The sequence below is a fragment of the Macaca nemestrina genome, chromosome X (genome assembly GCF_043159975.1).
Source record: "Macaca nemestrina isolate mMacNem1 chromosome X, mMacNem.hap1, whole genome shotgun sequence".
Taxonomy (NCBI): Eukaryota; Metazoa; Chordata; class Mammalia; order Primates; family Cercopithecidae; genus Macaca; species Macaca nemestrina.
In genome coordinates this window covers 42,562,120-42,579,321 of record NC_092145.1, presented here as the reverse complement: position 1 = coordinate 42,579,321, position 17,202 = coordinate 42,562,120, and the positions used below count along the sequence as shown (strand labels likewise).

The following is a 17,202-nucleotide window of genomic DNA, read 5'->3' as shown; positions in this document are numbered from 1 at the left end:
AGTGAGGCTCCCAATTTGAGTGCCTCAAGCTCAGATAGGTGGGGCGGGAGGGGGGCAACTTCTTTTCAACCAAGTCATTAAGTATTTATTAAGTATTTATCGACTATTCCACACATGTGTCAGCCTCATGCTAGACACAATAAGGGCTACAAAGACACATAAAATATAATCCCTGCCCTCATGGAGCTTACACTCTGATCATCTAATCAACGGTCCATCCATTCTTGGAGTAGGAAAGTAGACTGCCCTTCCCAACACAGAGTGCAACCCTTCTCCAAGCAGAAGATGCCTCCACTTGCTTTCTTGGCACTTCCATTGCCCCGGTGTCTCAGCAAAAAAAAAAAAAACTCACAGACTTACATTATATAGACTAGATGCAAATGCATAATAGACCTGGATTTGAGATAGTCCTTACGTCTAATTTCTGCTTGGACTCTCTGCAAAGCCTTGTCAGCCTAATCAAAATGATTCTAAGACTCAGGAGTTTAAGTGAGATACACATGAACCACATTCCTATCTTCTGTCCTGGCCTATCTATGATTCATTCATATCACTTAAAGGAAAGGCTTAATCCACTCCATGAGAGGAGGAAAGCAATACAAAAGAAGTACACAAACATCTCTGTATTTTGAGAGCATGTTCAAAACATTCAAGTTTTTAAAAAATCCACAAAACCACAAAGTGATTAATTTAACATTATTTCCTTGCAATGTTGCCAAAAATAAAGTGAACAGACATACAGTGAACAAACAGAGAAATGTGTCTTTCCATCTTGTTTTGGCACAACATATAATCATGATCAAAAGCAAAATCATCTCAAATCTGCAAGGTAATTATTTTAGGGTGTCTCCCCTAATTTTGAAGCAGAGGAACAACTTCTAATTGGAATCAAAGCTGGACTTTTAACAGAGCTATGGTACATAACCACCGGCTTCTATTGTCCAATTCTGAACAAAACATTCATCCTTTTTTTTTTTTTTTCTTTTTCAACTGAAACACCAGAAAACCGCCCAAGGCTTTTAAACTTGAGTCCCTGGAGAGAAACTACCATATGATTATTTTCCAGTACGATTTAGATTCTTCAGGCTGATATTACTGATTTTCTCCTGATACTCAGCTCTTCACTGAGAAAACTTTACTCGTGCAAGGTCTTTCTTCTCTCAATTTTGTCCTCTGTATCCTTTTCTTATTTATTTATTTATTTATTTATTTATTTATTTATTTATTTAATCTATTTTTGAGATGGAGTCTTGCTATGTCACCCAGGCTGGAGTACAATGGCAGGATCTAGGCTCCTTGTAACCTCTGCCTCCCGGGTTCAAGTTATTCTCCTGCCTCAGCCTCCCATGTAGCCAGGATTACAGCTATGTGTCACCATGCCTGGCTGATTTTCATATTTTTAGTAGAGTCGGGGTTTCGCCATGATGGCCAGGCTGGTCTTGAACTCCTGACCTCAGGTGATCTGCCTGCCTCGGTCTCTCAAAGTGTTGGGATTACAGGCATGAGTCATCATACTCGGCCCCTCCATATCCTTTTCAAAACCCAAATCACTTTATGTTAACTGGACACAGATCGTTCCCCTACCCTCACCCCCCTCGTGCCATCTTTGTCTCTGTTTAAAACAGAAAAAGAAATCAGCCTAAGGAAAAAGCTTTGCAGAGTCCTCTCCAGTTTACTATTTTCTTCTTGAAGAACTTATGTTCATCTACATGTCAAGAGTCACATAATGAGGAAAACACTACTCCATGTATTTGAGAAAGGAAAGGAAAAGACTCCTTGTTTCATGCACAAGAACTAAAATAGTATGAACTCTGTAACCTTTAATCTCCCTGTAGCTTTAATCATGCCACTGCCAGGGGTCTGACATCATCTTCAATCAATAAAATAACTTTGTTTCTCCTGGGCACACAGACTGTCTCTGAGAATATTTGATAGGAAAAAAAAGAATAATTGTGGTTCTGTCTTTAAAAATGCAATTTGAATCTACATAATCAACTGTTCTATAACAACAACAGGGAAGCAAGGCCAAGCTAAATTCTTACTCCATTTGCAGTCATTGGCCTCTCTCAATACACCTGTGAGGTTGAGCCAAAACATATTAATGAAGGCCTAGATGTTTCCCAAGACAAGTCCCAGAAAATCCACATTACAAGGTGGTCAGGACAGACCAAATTCCCACCCTTCAAATAAATTTTGCAATATGCCTATAAGATCTTCTTTCTATCTCCTCTTCTATACCCTCCCGCATTCTGCCCCTACCTCTCATTCTACCCAACCAGGATAAAGAATCTAAGTCTAAGAAAGCTGTTTCTCTGCTAAATCTTGGTCAACTTGTTTCATCCAATTTGACTCCCTTATCTGGGCCAGTTCAAAGTTTTCCCTGTACCTATGTGTATGTATTTGTGCAAACACACACACATACACACAACCTCTCACAAAAAGCGAGAGGCCCCAGTAAATTCTTACGTTCTCTCAGGTTGGTCCATATTGTAGCCAAAGTACCCTAGAGAATACCTGTCCCAACACTCTTGCAACCTAAGATACCAATTCACTTCATTTGGGATGTGAAAAACAATGGTCCTTTTGCAGGTTATCTCTAAACTTTCAACAGGTAACGGGTAGGCATCATAAACACCGTGGCACAGAGTCTGGGCCTAGAGTCACACCGCCCAAGTTTAAATCCTGGATGTATGGTTTACTAACAGACCTTGTACATGTCTCCTGATCTCCCAAGTCTCAATTTCATCATCTGCAAAATAGGGATAATGGTGCTCATACTTCACAGGGTTGTTACAAAGATTACGGGAATTAATCCATGTAGAGTGCTAAGCATGGAGACTGGCACATAATAAGGCCTCAATAAAAGTAAGCTATCACTGTCACTGTTATTTCAAAGTAGCCTCTTTTTTTTAGAAGTGTACAGCAATTTTATGAAGGTTTTTTTTTTTTTTTTAAGAAACTTTAAAAACTTTTAAAGTTTCTTTAAAAAAAAAAAAAAAGAACCTTTATTTGCAACTCAGTCTACTACACAGGGGTCCTTAGATCATTGAAACTCAGAACTGGAAAGGCTCTTGGGAGACCACCCAGTGGTCCCACCCTCTTCTTGTATAGATGAAGACGCCAGGGCCTCAAAGGGTAAGAGAGAGCCAGGACCAAAATGAAAGTTTTTATAATGCCTAGGGCAAGAACCCTTCCACTACAACATATTATCTAGCATTATTTGCCTGTACAAAGAAGATGCTTAATAACTACTTATTACATAGAATTGACCCTGGTTTTAAAAGACTATAAACCTGCTTTAATGCTACCACTGATTTTCCAGTTCCATTGGAAGTCAAATGTTAATGGAAGGAAGGAAAATTCAAGGAGGTAAGGGGGAAGTGTTCAGCTAGAAGTACTACTATAGAAAGGCTTTGCAAATTCACTTTTTAGGCTAAGATGTGAGGTGGATTGAACAGCAACATGAACCTCCACGGATTGATGTCTCCAGGCCCCCTATTTCAGGTCTGTTCAATATCATACCAGCTTGGCATTGGCTCTTACTTAATTCTAGCATTAGTTCAAGAAAAGGCTTAAGAGAAGAGTCAGCCCTGACTCTTCTTTGTTCTTATCTCTACCTCTACGATATAGTTTGGAGGTATGTCCTTGCCCAAATCTCATGTTGAATTGTGAGGTTTGGTGGGAGGTGATTGGATCATGGGGGCAGATCTTCTTGGTGCTGTTCTGACAGTGAGTTCTCATGAGATTTGGTTGTTTAAAACTGTGTGGCATCTTCCCCCGTTGTCTCTCGCTTTTGCCATGTGATGTGCCTGCTCCCCCATCGCCTTCTGGCATGATTGCAAGCTTCCTGAGGCCCCCATCCCAAAGCGAAGTAGATGTTCGCACCATGCTTCCCATAAAGCCTGCCGAACTGTGAGACAATTAAAACTCTTTTCTTTATAAATTACCCTGTCTCAGGTATTTATAGCAATGCAAGGACGACTTAATACACTCTATTGCAAATACCGCAATTATTTTTGCACCACCCTATTAGATTAGGTTGAAAAATTATTTTAAGAACCACAGCAAGGCCTTGGCATTTCCAAATCTTACTGAGGATCAGTGTGAGAGATCCGTTTCTGGGACGGTAACTCAAGGTCTTGGTCGTTTTTGGTCCCAGTTTGACTTTGCCTTGTTCTGAAGCAATTACCTTGAACATGTTTATAGGCAACAAAAGTGATCAACCCTGAAGTGGATGTGAGCAGTGACATACTGTGTAGCAAGGAGAATCCTGTTGCCATCTCCCTCTATCCCCCAGCACACACATCCATTCCCAAAGAGGAGTAGACTATGTCTTCACATCCCCTTCTTTATTATCTCAGGAAAAGTATAAACGGTCCCTGTAATTAGATGGAGCCTAAAATGAGAAAAGTTTAAGAATATACCTAGAAGCTGCCTGCTTCACCAATCTCTAACCTCCAATGCCAGACCGCCCATTTTTCATGTCTACTTATATTTTATTTTACAAGTAACATAAGCACAGCATGCACATATTTTTAATAAAGAAAAAATCACTTATAATCCCAGCACCTCAACTTAAGCATTGTTAACATTATATTTCCTTTAGCGTTCCTATGTGTATTTGTGTTTTTACAAAGCAATGAATTATTAATAAGATGTAATTTTGGATCCTGCATTTTACCTCATCATAAATACTTTTTCCATGTTGTGGCATAACTTCATAACATCGTAATGGCTGCATAATAGTGCATTAAACAAGTGTATCAGCATTCACTTACCCATTCTTCAATTATTAAGACATGTAAATTGCTTCCAATTTTATGCTAGTCTAAATAATGTTACAAAAACACTTTGTGATTGAACCTTTTTCAATATTGTAGGTTGTTTCTTCATGATAGAATCCTAGAAGTGAAACTGATGGGTCAAGAAGCATAAATGTTTTTAGACAACCCACTAAAAAATAAAATTAGCAAAACACCAGAGTCCCATGAAATCCCTCCCTCATTTAATGAAAAATTATCCTGCTCTCATTTTTCCACCAGGGCAGAGCAGGGCTCCTGGGAGGGAAAGAAGCCAAGAGAAGCAGTGTAGTATCCCAGTGGCTTGCGAAATGGCAGAGTGGAACGTGGGCTCCCCTGTGAATCCAGCTTGCATGCACTTGCCCCAAATTGCCACCCAGCCAAGAAGCTAATTAGTAAAAGCATCAGGTGGGTGAGAACAGGTTCATGGCCTGTAATAGCTTATATCATCTTTCATTTTTGCCCTTGGAAAGATCTGACAGTCAGCTTGAAGACATTCAGTTCTTGTGACCCAACCTGCTTACATTCTGAGAATTGAATTTGTCAGTTTTTAAATCCCAATCTTCAATATATCTTAAGGGACATTTTGCTTTATAGAACTAAGCAGGCATGATCAATGAGCCTGTGAGTGTAGCTCTATTTTCAGCCTCAGTTAAGGTGGCACATTTAAGGTCAGCCCTGTTTAGTATTATATGACTAAGTGACACCTGTCTTAAATGGTCAATGTATTATAGACAGAGGTTTATTTTGCAGACCTGACCATAAAAGTCATCCAGTCCTAAAGCAGGGGAGGCAATAGGTCAGAGATGCCCCTGGCTTAGCAAGAGTGGACACAACAGGCATTCTTTCCGTGACTTCTTAGCCAGAACTCTCAAAATAAGGCAGTTCTGCTTTCTACCTTCTCTTTGAAGATTTTTCCCTAATCCCTCTCCATCTATTCCTGACCTCAACTCTGCTCAATATGGAAAATTAATTCTCTATGATGACACTTATCACAGCAAATTTTCCATAAACTTTTATTGAGCACTTAACTGTAGCCAGACATTGTGCTAGGTAAGCCCTAGGGTGGCAATAAATAAATAATAAATAAATAAATAAATAAATAAATAAAACAGAGCCCAGTCCTTGAGGAGCTCCCAGTCAGGCAGAGGAGGCCCAACTCAACAGGAGAACAGAGGTATGAGCCGATAGCTCCAGCAACACATAGCGCTCTGCAAAAAACCCTGGGCTACCTGAAAAAGCTTCCAAGAGGAGGAAAACACCAAAAACCTATGAGCTGAGTAGAAGACATGGAATGTGATAACCAACTTGACATCAAAGATAGGTTGAGATATATCTTTGGGAGTCATTAGCATATGGATGACAGCTAAGGTCGTAAGAGAGGACTAGACCATATTGACTAGGAACAGAACAGAACCCAGGATGAAACTAAACATGGACTTCTGAAGAAAAAAAAAAAAAAAAAAAGGTCATTTAAGGGTTAGGTACTTTGCAAATGTGGGAGGGAAAGAAATTCCTTTATTTGTCCCCATGGCCTTTCCTCCCATATATCTCCAATCTAGACCTTGGAATACTCAGCTCCAGGGACAGAAATCCCCAGCTGTAGTGCGGAGAGAAAAAAAAGTTAACTCTCACCTTTTAAGCTTCTGAGTGCCCCGGTAGCAATCACCATTACGGGTTGAGCCAGAAATGGAAATGGAAGTTGCTAGACTGTAAGATCTTAGAGGGCATGGGCTGGGTGTGTGATTTTTCACTGTATCCATCCCAATACCTAAAACATTAACTGGTACATAAAATGTGCTTAATAGTTGCATTCTGAGTAAATAACTTTCCCAAAACTTTGCTAGAGGCCACAGCAGGAGAAGAAAACAAAGAAAGACATGGAATAACAACAATAATAATGTTATTGTTACCTTTAGTTTCTCAGCCTTCCTTCTAAGGAAACAAAAGCTCTTTCACTTCTGCTATTTTATTTGTCCTTCTCGGCAGCTCTGTGGGGAAATAAAGGCAGATGTGATTAATTCCATTTTAGAACTGGAGAGGGAAGCTCAAGTCCAGAACAGATAGCTAATCATAACTAATTGGAACAGAATTTCACTGCTGCCCATTGGTAGGGCCAACATTGGAACCCAGGTCTTATGACTTCCTTGGTTCTAAAACATAACCCTCCACAGAACTGCCTCTCCAGTTTTTAAGAGGACAGTTCACAAGAGAAATTCATTAGGAAAGCAAACTCCTAAAGCACTCCAACAGTATCTTGAGCAAGTGAGTGAGCTGCATCTAAAAGAAAGTAATCTGTTCCCCCACATCAACACTGGGATGACTAAACCCAATTCCCAATGGGGCTCTACTAACATAATTGAGAGCTCCCTGTTTTGCTGTGCCCCTTTTCAAGGGAGCCCCATCTGCCTTCAGTCTGGTTTTTGTGTCTGAGTGGGGCTCAGGTGCTGACTGCAGGTGTGGCATCCAGCAGGTGCATGGACAGGAGCCAGCATTTCATATCTTCATACCGAAGGGTCTGAGTCACTCTCTGAAGGCAGAAGGCAGCCCCTCCTCCTCCTGCTGTTGCCTTGCAAGCACAGGGAACCTGCCTTGCCTGTGGTGCCATTGCAGAACTGAATCTAAACCCTGCCTTCCCAAGAAGGACTAGAGTGAGATTAAACCACAAATCATATAACCCAGCTAACTTTCTCACTTGCACAAACTACTGCAGGCATACACCTACGCCGTAGGCACAGCGTCAGAGAACGTAGGTACAGAATGACCGTCACCTAAAGTGATGGGGGAAAGGAGGGCCACAACAGGCCCATATTTTGGATTTAGCTACACAGCATGGACTCTACTGCAAACGACCCTAAAATCTCAGAAGCAAATACTCACCCCCTTAAAAAAAAAAAAAAAAAAAAAAAAAAAAAAAAAGGTGGAGTACAGTAAAAAGAACCTGCTAGAAATCTTGCACTCCTGTTCTCACCATAACCTCTCTCCTTCAGGCTTCCAGGGGAGAACCGCTTAGCCTGGTCACAGAAAGCACCAGGTCAGAAAATTCATCATATTTCCCTAACAAAAGCCCAACTGGCAGCCTGAGGCAGATAGAATGTTCCTGGGAGTAAAGGGGGTCATCAAAATTTTCTTAGCTTCAAAAATTGTTTGCTTTTAAAAAAAAATCTGCCTCCCCCACTCTCTCTCTCTCAGGCACACACACATAGACCAAAGAGAAACTAATTGTACAAGAAAAAAAAAATGGAATCTTACCTTAATAAAATGGTTTATTGTCATTTGTTCTATTTCTCTAATTCATACGGGAAATTCAAATAAGCTTTGGTTTACAGTCCATGATCCAGAAAGCAAAACTGGCTACCACACTAAAATGTGATCATTGTATATAAACATAGTAAAACGAAAATCTGAACTGAAAATCTAAATGTAATAAAGAGGAAATTAGGTTTCTTCAAAACAGGCAATCTAAATAATTTTCCCCATCTGTGATTTTTATCTTAGTTTGCTATCACATGGAACAAATGTCACTAATTCAATGCAAATACATGCCCCTTGAAAACAACCAAAATGAATAAGGGATGTACTAATTAGCTTCTAATGGGGAAGGTTTTAATTGAGCTATTCTTTAACAATCTTCATCAAAGTTTCCAGGGCAACTTCATAAAAGGATGTCAAACCTGGCCCATATTTTTATTCCCTTAAAAATAATTTTCAAAACACAGAAACACAGAAAGCTGATTTCTCTTCCATGCTGTTAACACTCAGGCCACTACATTTTCTGATGTCAGCAATCCCCTTCCCACAAATATTCCAAGTATGCACCACCGTCATTCTCCTTTCAATTATGTGGTTTCTCTGCTCCTTTACTGATTGAGTCCAGGCCTCTCGGATAATGAGAAGCATGTGCAGGGAAAATATGCTCTTAAAAAACACATACATCAGTTTTATCTGCATTATAAAGGGGAGAGCAGATCATTTGTCCACATCAAAAAGACTGAAATGTGAAGTTTGCTATGGGGTATATATAAGGGGAAAAAAAGATCTGTATCAATGCCTAAGGTTGGTAGAGGGGCGGCACAGTTATTGTGATCTGATGTGACACCAATAAGAATAAGGGAGACTCTCCACCAAATCCACCCTTTCTAGCTTGGCCACATTTATATTTCATGTTATCTTAATGTTTCTTTTGGGGGTATTTAAGTTCTGACATACACATGGAAATGAGCCACGAATTGTACAGCAAGCATAAATATTCCATCATTAATAAAAACCAGCTGTGTATAAAACGCTACAATGGCTGGGTTTCAGTTACTGGCTATCATCAGTATGTGTCACAAGCAAATATTACTGAAAACTTTCTCCCTTAAAACGCGCATGCGCACACACACAGAAGTGTGCTTTATTCTTTTTCACCTTTTGGAGGAGCTTTGAAGAAGTCACTGGTCTCTATAGTCCTTTTCAACTAACGTTTCTTTTTGAAGCTATTTTTCACCACCCTGTAAGATACTAGAGTTCTCTTATTTGTACCTCAACTTACCACACAGTACAAAACTGTTTAATTTTTTTTTGTTCAAAAAGCCGAGAGGGCCAATAATACAAATGTTGGGTTAATGGTAATTACAGTTAGTAAGGCAATGGGGCACCAAAGGGCACTGTATGTTATGAGAGAGCAAAGCTCATTAAAAAGGAACACCTGCTCAAGACCCTATAATAAGCCTGCTTTGCCATCATGCAAACACCTTTCATCCAATGACCTCAAAGCATGTGCCCAATATGAAGCATGCCGAAACACCTCTGTGAGGTATTAATATCCTTGCTTCCCAGAAGGGTAACTGAAGCTTAGAGCAGCTAATTCATTTACCCTTGGTCACATGGTAAGCCAGAGAAGGGCCGGGCAGAGAAAACCAGATCCCGGCTTCAAGTCACACAGGCTAATGATATTTCATAGAGTTAGGGCAAGAGTGAAAGTGCCTTTACAAACGTCAAGGCAAGCTCACAGACTTAAAAGAGTAGATTTTCAACAGCTGCCTTAGGAAACATTGGCAAATACATCCATTTGCATTTTCTCCAGGATCATATATTACCAAAAAAAAAAAAAAAAAGTTCCTGTTCCTCATTTGGTACTTTCTAAATACTAAAAACCCGTACCGCACTTTCTACTCCAGTTAGAGAAATTTAATGTAATTTATGATGAGCCACTGGTTTCCAGGAATTAATCCATCTTTTTTTTTTTTTTTTTTTTTTTTTTGCTCTTGTTGCCCAGGGTAGAGTGCAATGGCGTGATCTTGGCTTACTGCAACCTCCGCCTCCTGGGTTCAAGCAATTTGTCCCTCAGTTTCCCGAGTAGCTGGGATTACAGGCATGCGCCACCACACCCAGGTAATTCTGTATTTTTAGCAGAGTCGGGGGTTTCACCATGTTGGACAGGCTGGTCTCAAACTCCTGACCTTAGGTGATCTGCCCGCCACTGCCTCCCAAAGTGCTGGGATTACAGGCGTGAGCCACCACGTCCGGTGAATCCATCAAATCTTAGAGATCACATGTATACCATACCTTTGTTATCAAAGGAAAATCAAAGAACTATGAAACTGAACTTTCACTACATGGTGAAGACCTCAGATGAAGAACCCATTACGCGTGGGCCATTCTGCTGCTGCACGTATTGTCTTTTATTTAACTGTCTAAAATCCTTAGTTTCTTTGCTATCTTTTAGTCTAATTTAAACGTATTATTTTCCATGCTATAAAACAAGTATATCTGTGCTGTCCTGCTTCTCCTTTCTCATTCTGAAGATTTCATAGTCCACCCAAATTTGTACTCACTTGATGGCATATCACTATACAGTGATGTAAAAATCATTGCCAATGATTTAGACAAGGTAAACAGTGGACCCTAGTTTTTGTTGCCGTTGTTGCTTGTTGCTGTTGTTAACAAGAATGGGGGAGAGATAACAGGAGGTCAAAGGAATTAAATTAACAGCCTTGCTAGATACATGAACAATTCCTGAATCACAGAGTGTTTAGGGATTACTTATTATATCCATCAGCTTCTCCTGGCATTTGAGAAACAAAATATATGGGAGTCTTCATGTGTCCTCCATCAGATTCTGACTTCTTTCCTCCACATGGGTTTACAAAGCTAAGTCTTAGGTGGGCTCTTATTGAAAAGCAACATTGTATATATCTGTGGCTCCAATTTTCTAAAATTCATGTTAGTACAGGAACCAGGACTTGAAAGGAACTAGAAAAAATGAAAGCAGGTGATCTGTTAGGATGATGGAATTCTTGAAGTTTTGGATAGAGTCTTAGCTTCTTAATGTTGGGTTGTTAAAATATAAAACATGGCCGGGCGCGGTGGCTCAAGCCTGTAATCCCAGCACTTTGGGAGGCCGAGGCGGGCGGATCACAAGGTCAGGAGATCGAGACCACAGTGAAACCCCGTCTCTACTAAAAATACAAAAAATTAGCCGGGCGCGGTGGCGGGCGCCTGTAGTCCCAGCTACTCAGGAGGCTGAGGCAGGAGAATGGCGGGAACCCGGGAGGCGGAGCTTGCAGTGAGCCGAGATCGCGCCACTGCACTCCAGCCTGGGCAACAGCGTGAGACTCCGTCTCAAAAAAAAAAAATAAATAAAAATAAAAAAAATAAAACATGATGCATCTATATTCATATATCCTTACAGGATCTTTTTTTTTTTTTTTAACATGATTACTAGATGATTGAATTTCTAACAACGGTTGCACTTCATTCTAGTAGCAATCATTCACATTCATACTCGATATTGAGGCTTAGAAAGAAAACCATAAACTTATGAGAACTGGCTCTCAAAATCACCCTGTCCAAATCCACAATTTACAGTGGGAAAAAAAAAAAACAACTTAACAGAGGTAGTAAACCGAGTTACGGTTGGGCCTAGAGCCCAGGTCCTTCTCACCAGTAGGGTCACTAGGAAATCTTATTGCAGATTCTTAGGTTAAAAGTGGCATCAGTAGCCATTATTTACTAGAAATAACTTTCTAGATCCCTGGGTTAGTAAAACACAGTAACTGGAAATAAAATATTTTACCTATATGGGGTGGATAGTCTCATCCTTAGAATTGTTCAAAATCTATAAAGTCTGATTTATTTTCAAAAAGTAATACTAGCTTTCTTCTGCAAGCAGTTGTAGGCCGGAGCTAACGTGGCCAGCATTATTACAAGCCAGGATGATTTAGACAATTAACTAACTCCATTCCATATAACAAAAAGATTTCAAAGGCCAAATAATGGCCTCACTTAATTTAAGTGATAATCATTACAAATTCTTATGTATTCCTTTATGCAATAAATATACTTCCGAGAAGGCCCAGTTAGAGTGAATTTTTATATATCAAGTCATAGTTTAAAGGCACTAACTAGGAAAGCTAGTACTTACAAAGAAACCTGTTGTGGATTCTTTTATAAAGCAAATGACTTCTTTTTCTTTTTCTTTTTTTTTTTTTTTTTTTTTTTTTTTTTTGTTCAGATTGTGTGTGTTGTGTGTGGAAGGGGCGACTTCCCTCCTTTCTCTGGGTTAAAAGGGGTCAGAAGCCCACCATGGAGGAGAGTAATGTAGTATGGCTAGCCTGTTTAATACCCCCTTAGTTCCTGGGACAAAATTCTAACCTTTGACTTGGGGGTGGAACCCTAGATTTTGGACCAAAGTCCACAAAAGGCGGCAAGGAGGGAAAAGTAAGTAAGACTAAAGACAACACATCATAGTAAAACACCAACAAAAATTCCTGGGGACAGGAAATCAATGGATCACAATTCTAAACAAATTGGTTTAGTCCCCAGCTAATTAACTTGTCAAGCAGATCACTAAACCTACTGAATCCATGGGAGAAAGAGATGATGTAATAGGAGATTTGGAAACATTTACCCATTTACCATCCTAAAAGGCTCCACTACGACCACACACACCTCTCCCTACCCCTTTCAGTGTGTTTAAGCTGGGCTTAATGGGTGCAAAGGACAATTTCTACCAGACAGTCCCCAAGAATAGACTGTTCTCATGCATTCCAAATGCTCAGTCTCCATGGAGGAGGCTACCTGGTCGCAAGCATTTCCCAAGAGGGAATATATCCTCTATTTCTCCTCATTGGTAACAACTCCCCCACTCCACCCCCACGCCCCAAACAAAACAAAACAACTTCTAACCATCCTGAGAACTTCAGGCGACTTTTCTGGGGTAAAGGAAAAGAAGCGTTAAGAGGGGAACAGGAAAGTGTGAGAAACCCCTCTTGTCTCCAAATGGAAAAAAAGGCCTTAAAAAGCTGGATCAAAAGAAGAAAGGGGGATGGGGAAGAAGGGCCGCTTAATTACAAAGACACCCTTTTAAAGAAGGCGCAGGCCCTGGGAGAGGGCTCTTGGGAGAGGCACAGAAGCAGATGTACCCACTTAGAATTCTGGCACTCAATGGGACCTCAAGGTCATAGTATCCATCCCCCTGCCTTCTGATTAGGCTATTCTTAAAGCATTCTAGAGTCTGATGCGGTCTTTACAAAACCTCAGAAAGAAAAAGCAACTCTACAAATGTCCTAGTTGGGAATTAGTCTAATAAATCCAAATTCATAAACCAGAAATGAGATTTGAATTTCCAAATCCAAAACTGCATCGACTATGAATTATTAAAATTCCCTTTCTAAAATCTTTTAAATAGGTAAACAGATCTGCAAATTTCATGTAAAAGTGACTCCACATCCAATCGTGGTCAGAGGCTTACTTCACATCTAGACCATGAAGGTAGAAAAAGCACTTTCAATTTTACAAAGTCACAAACTTTTCCAAGGAAAGAAGTAATTTAAAATGAAGTATGATGTAGTGCCAGAAAGTGTCTGTCAATGACGCCGGATAAACCCATACAGAATAGTTGGAACCTGAGTTATCATCTGTAAATAGAGGCAACTACTCTACAACCACCTGGCTGTTAAAATGTCCCAGGCTAGTTATAAAATGTAGTTTGGTCAGGCCAGCTTTTCCCTCCCAGCTGATCTGAAACAGGATAGCCTTTAAAATTGTCACCCTGTAACGTTCCTTCTTTACCTTCCTACTTTCCTTTCCCTCATTAAAATCAACCAAAGTTAGTTTTAAATGTATGTAAATAATGTGTTCCCAAATAAGCAATAGGTTAAGGACATCTCAGTAATAAGTCTTTGAACACCATCACTTACAACCTTGACGCACTTGTCCAATTGAAGATAGGTGGGAGATGGATGAAAATGTATACCACATTCAAAATGGCATTTCAAACTATTCTTAGCTACTAAATGAGGGTGCTGAAAGGTCTAACTGAGAAGGCTTCACAAAGGCTGGCCTGAGAAAGAACTTTTCACAAAGCGTAGCTCAAGGAGACTTAAATACCCTTAGCCCTTCATCATTGAAGATTATGGTGACTAATTATCTTCCTCTCTCAATGGGAGAAGAGGGTTATATTCATAAAAGTTTTAAACTGCCTCCCAACTTCCACTCTTCATGGCGGGGAGGGAGGATAACTGAACTAAACATCCCAGGTTGTTGAAAAATTCGTTCTAAAACATACACTAGAGATTGAAAATGCTGTTTCTCACCAACTTTCTCTTTCCTTGCTCATTTAATTCTATTTAGTCCCTTTATGCAAATTATTATATTATTATTAGTGGCAATTTACCAGGAACTGCTCACAGTCTATTGAAGACTGTTATTTTCCCTCCCACTTTTCTTTCTCTTCATTTTCACATACCCATGAAGCCCATCTTACTGTCGAAGCACCAACGTGCAGTGGCCCAGGCTTGGACCCTCAAGACACCTGCCTGATCCCCCAAAACTATTTACTAACATCTTTGGATCTTCTAAGCAGATAGGGGCAACTCTCTCCTCACCATTACTATCACCACCACAGGCACCACAAACACCACCACACATCTCAAAGAGTAGCCTTGTGTTTTAGATTACACAGACTTTAAAACTTCAAGAATTCACGGTCCTACCCCTCCTGCTCCCGCCTCAGGGAGTGTGAGTCCCCACCCCAAGCCTAAGCACTTAGGAGAAACCTATCTAGTTATCTGAGATAAGCACTGACATGCATGCTGGGCTAAATGTAGATTTCAGCTTCCCTCGGGTCTTTAGCTCCTCCATGTGATTAATTACCTAGAGACCCACAAGAACCCCAGGAGGTAAGGAAGTAAAAGTACCAACTAGTAGTGGTACCCACTAGCATCTCCTCACCTAAGTAGGACGGGAAACAGCGCACACTCTAACCGATTTAACTTGCTGCACATCCAAAAAAACTAATGGCGAGCTGCAAAGAAAGTAGAACACACGGACGTTCCCACACGCGCCTAGATCGATTCACTCACGCCGAGGGCACGACCAAGTTCATGCCACCATGGATTCCTGCCCCAGTTCCCCGCGAAAAGTAACCACGCGTCTCCTACCCCTGAAGGCAACGAAGACAAGGTGACGACTCTCTGCTCGCTCAAGTGGCTTCGGTCCCGGGCCAGCGGCCAGGGATGGGCAGGGGGGAAGCCCCAACTCCCGGCTGCTCCCCTCCTCGCTGCTCCGTCCGGGCTCTCCTTGGTGGCAGTGGACAGGCAGGATACCGGGCCAGAGGGTGGAGCAGCGGATGGTCGGAGGCGAGACTGACTGGAGGTGGTGGTAGTTGGGGGGGAGGCGGAGAGAACTAAGAGAAGAGGAGGCGAAAGAGAGAGGAGACGGAGGAGTAATTCAGAGGGTCTACCAGTTTAGGCAGCCAGAAAGCTCCTCGGAAGGAAGGGGCGTGACTGCCAAGGCAGCTCCTGGGCAAAGGATGGGAGGTAGGGGAGGGGGACGCACGGGTGGCTTTTCTTCTTGCGGTGAGCGGCTAGGACCGCCCCGGAGCAGGGCGGGGGGGGTTGACTAGGGAGGAAGGCGGAGTAGAGGGCGGGGAAAGAAGGGCGGGAGCCTGCCTGGACCCTGGAAGTGAGGAGTGGGGGGAGCGCGGAAGAGAGGCGGGGCCGGGGGGCGGGGAAGTTTCAAACAATTGAACCGCGGGGTCCGGGAGCTCCGGCGAAAGCAGGGGACCCTCGCTCTCGCCTTCCCACTAGAGGGGCACGACTCGGTTGCCGTAGCCGTGAGAGTCTGCGCCGTGACTGGCTGGGAAGAAGGAAAGGGTTTTGCAAAAGACTACAATAATAATCTGCGGCAACTGCGCGGCATAGTCGCGTGGGAGAGGCAGTGCAGCTCCCCGCCCCACTGCTGGAGGAAGAAAAACAAATAATAGAAATGCTGAAAAGCACCTTCCACCAAAGCCTGCTTAAAATAATGCAGGAAAGTGCAGTGCTCCTTCGTTTTCCTTCCCCTCTTGCTTCCTATTACCAGCAGGCTCCCACCCAGGTCACAGCTCTGCGAGACACCCTCCTTTCTTCCTCCGCTCCCCCACCCCGGGCGCTTGCCCGGCTCCCGTTGGCGGGCCGCAGAAGCTGAGGGGCGAGGGAGGAGGGGTCGTGGGCGGGGCTCTGCAGAGGCTCCGCCCCTGGGCGGGCTGGGAGCGCCGGCCTGGGCGGAGTGGGCCCCTGAAGCGTAAGTCCCGCCCACCATTCTTTTGCAGCTACCCGTTGGCCCGGTCTGGCCTAGTATACGCTTGCGATTGGGCCCTGGAGTCGCCAGTCTGATCCCTTTGTCCCACCCGTCCTCAAAATTAATAAAACTAAACAAGAGGCTATTGTGTAGTTCTGTGTTCTACCCCAGCTACTGCTGGGAAGAGAAAGATGAGACGCTTTATTTCTCAGTCTCATAAAAGAATGCAACAGTGTGTCGGTCGACTCTGGTACGCCTTTATGTTTATGGTAGTGTCCAGCTCTCTGCGAATAGGTAACTTTTCTTCCCCCTTAATTCATTAAATCAGGAGGGGGGAAAGTACATGAAGTGTCGTTGTGGTGTTCTGCTGGCTGCGAAAAAAACTGACATTGGTTAAAAACAAGAGAGGGCTGAGAACAGCATCCTGGGACACGGAAAATCTACCATTTTACATCTGGGAAAACGAAGGCACAAAGAAACAGTGTCCGGGTAGCAAAATAACACGGAATTTGGAACCAAAGGAAGAATTCATTTGGGGCCCTGGCACTTGCTAGCTAATTGTGTGACTTCTGTTAAGTGGCTTAACTTCTCAGCCTTAATTTTCTACCTGTAAATAAATGCTATGAGACATGCCCTATTAACTTAAAGACGCTGGTGTGAAAATGTGTGTGAAAACTATAAAGCACTCCACATATGTATGTGTTCCTACTTGTGTATGACACATAATGGAGAGTCTTAGATGTGTTAGGGGACCAATATTCTGCTCATCTGTTTTAAGCATTTACATCCAAGGTCGTGTAGGTTTTGTGGCTTTATTTTAAAAAGTCAACTCTTTTCCTACAATTTTGGGGTGGAT

General features: G+C 42.1%; 1 protein-coding gene across 3 annotated transcripts in view; it reads right to left on the bottom strand.

The window, feature by feature from the left end:
- The window catches only part of LOC105490487 (angiomotin), a 65,162-nt gene extending 49,495 nt beyond the window's left edge, over nt 1-15,667 (bottom strand). Inside the window, exons 1-2 of one of the 3 annotated variants that reach the window (XM_011756205.3) lie at nt 15,227-15,667; nt 6,713-6,790 (exon numbers count right to left, since the gene is read on the bottom strand). The gene's annotated coding sequence lies outside the window, so the exon portion shown is untranslated. The other 2 variants (XM_024795646.2, XM_024795645.2) reach the window with 2 other exon arrangements.
- Between the last annotated feature and the right edge of the window lie 1,535 nt (nt 15,668-17,202).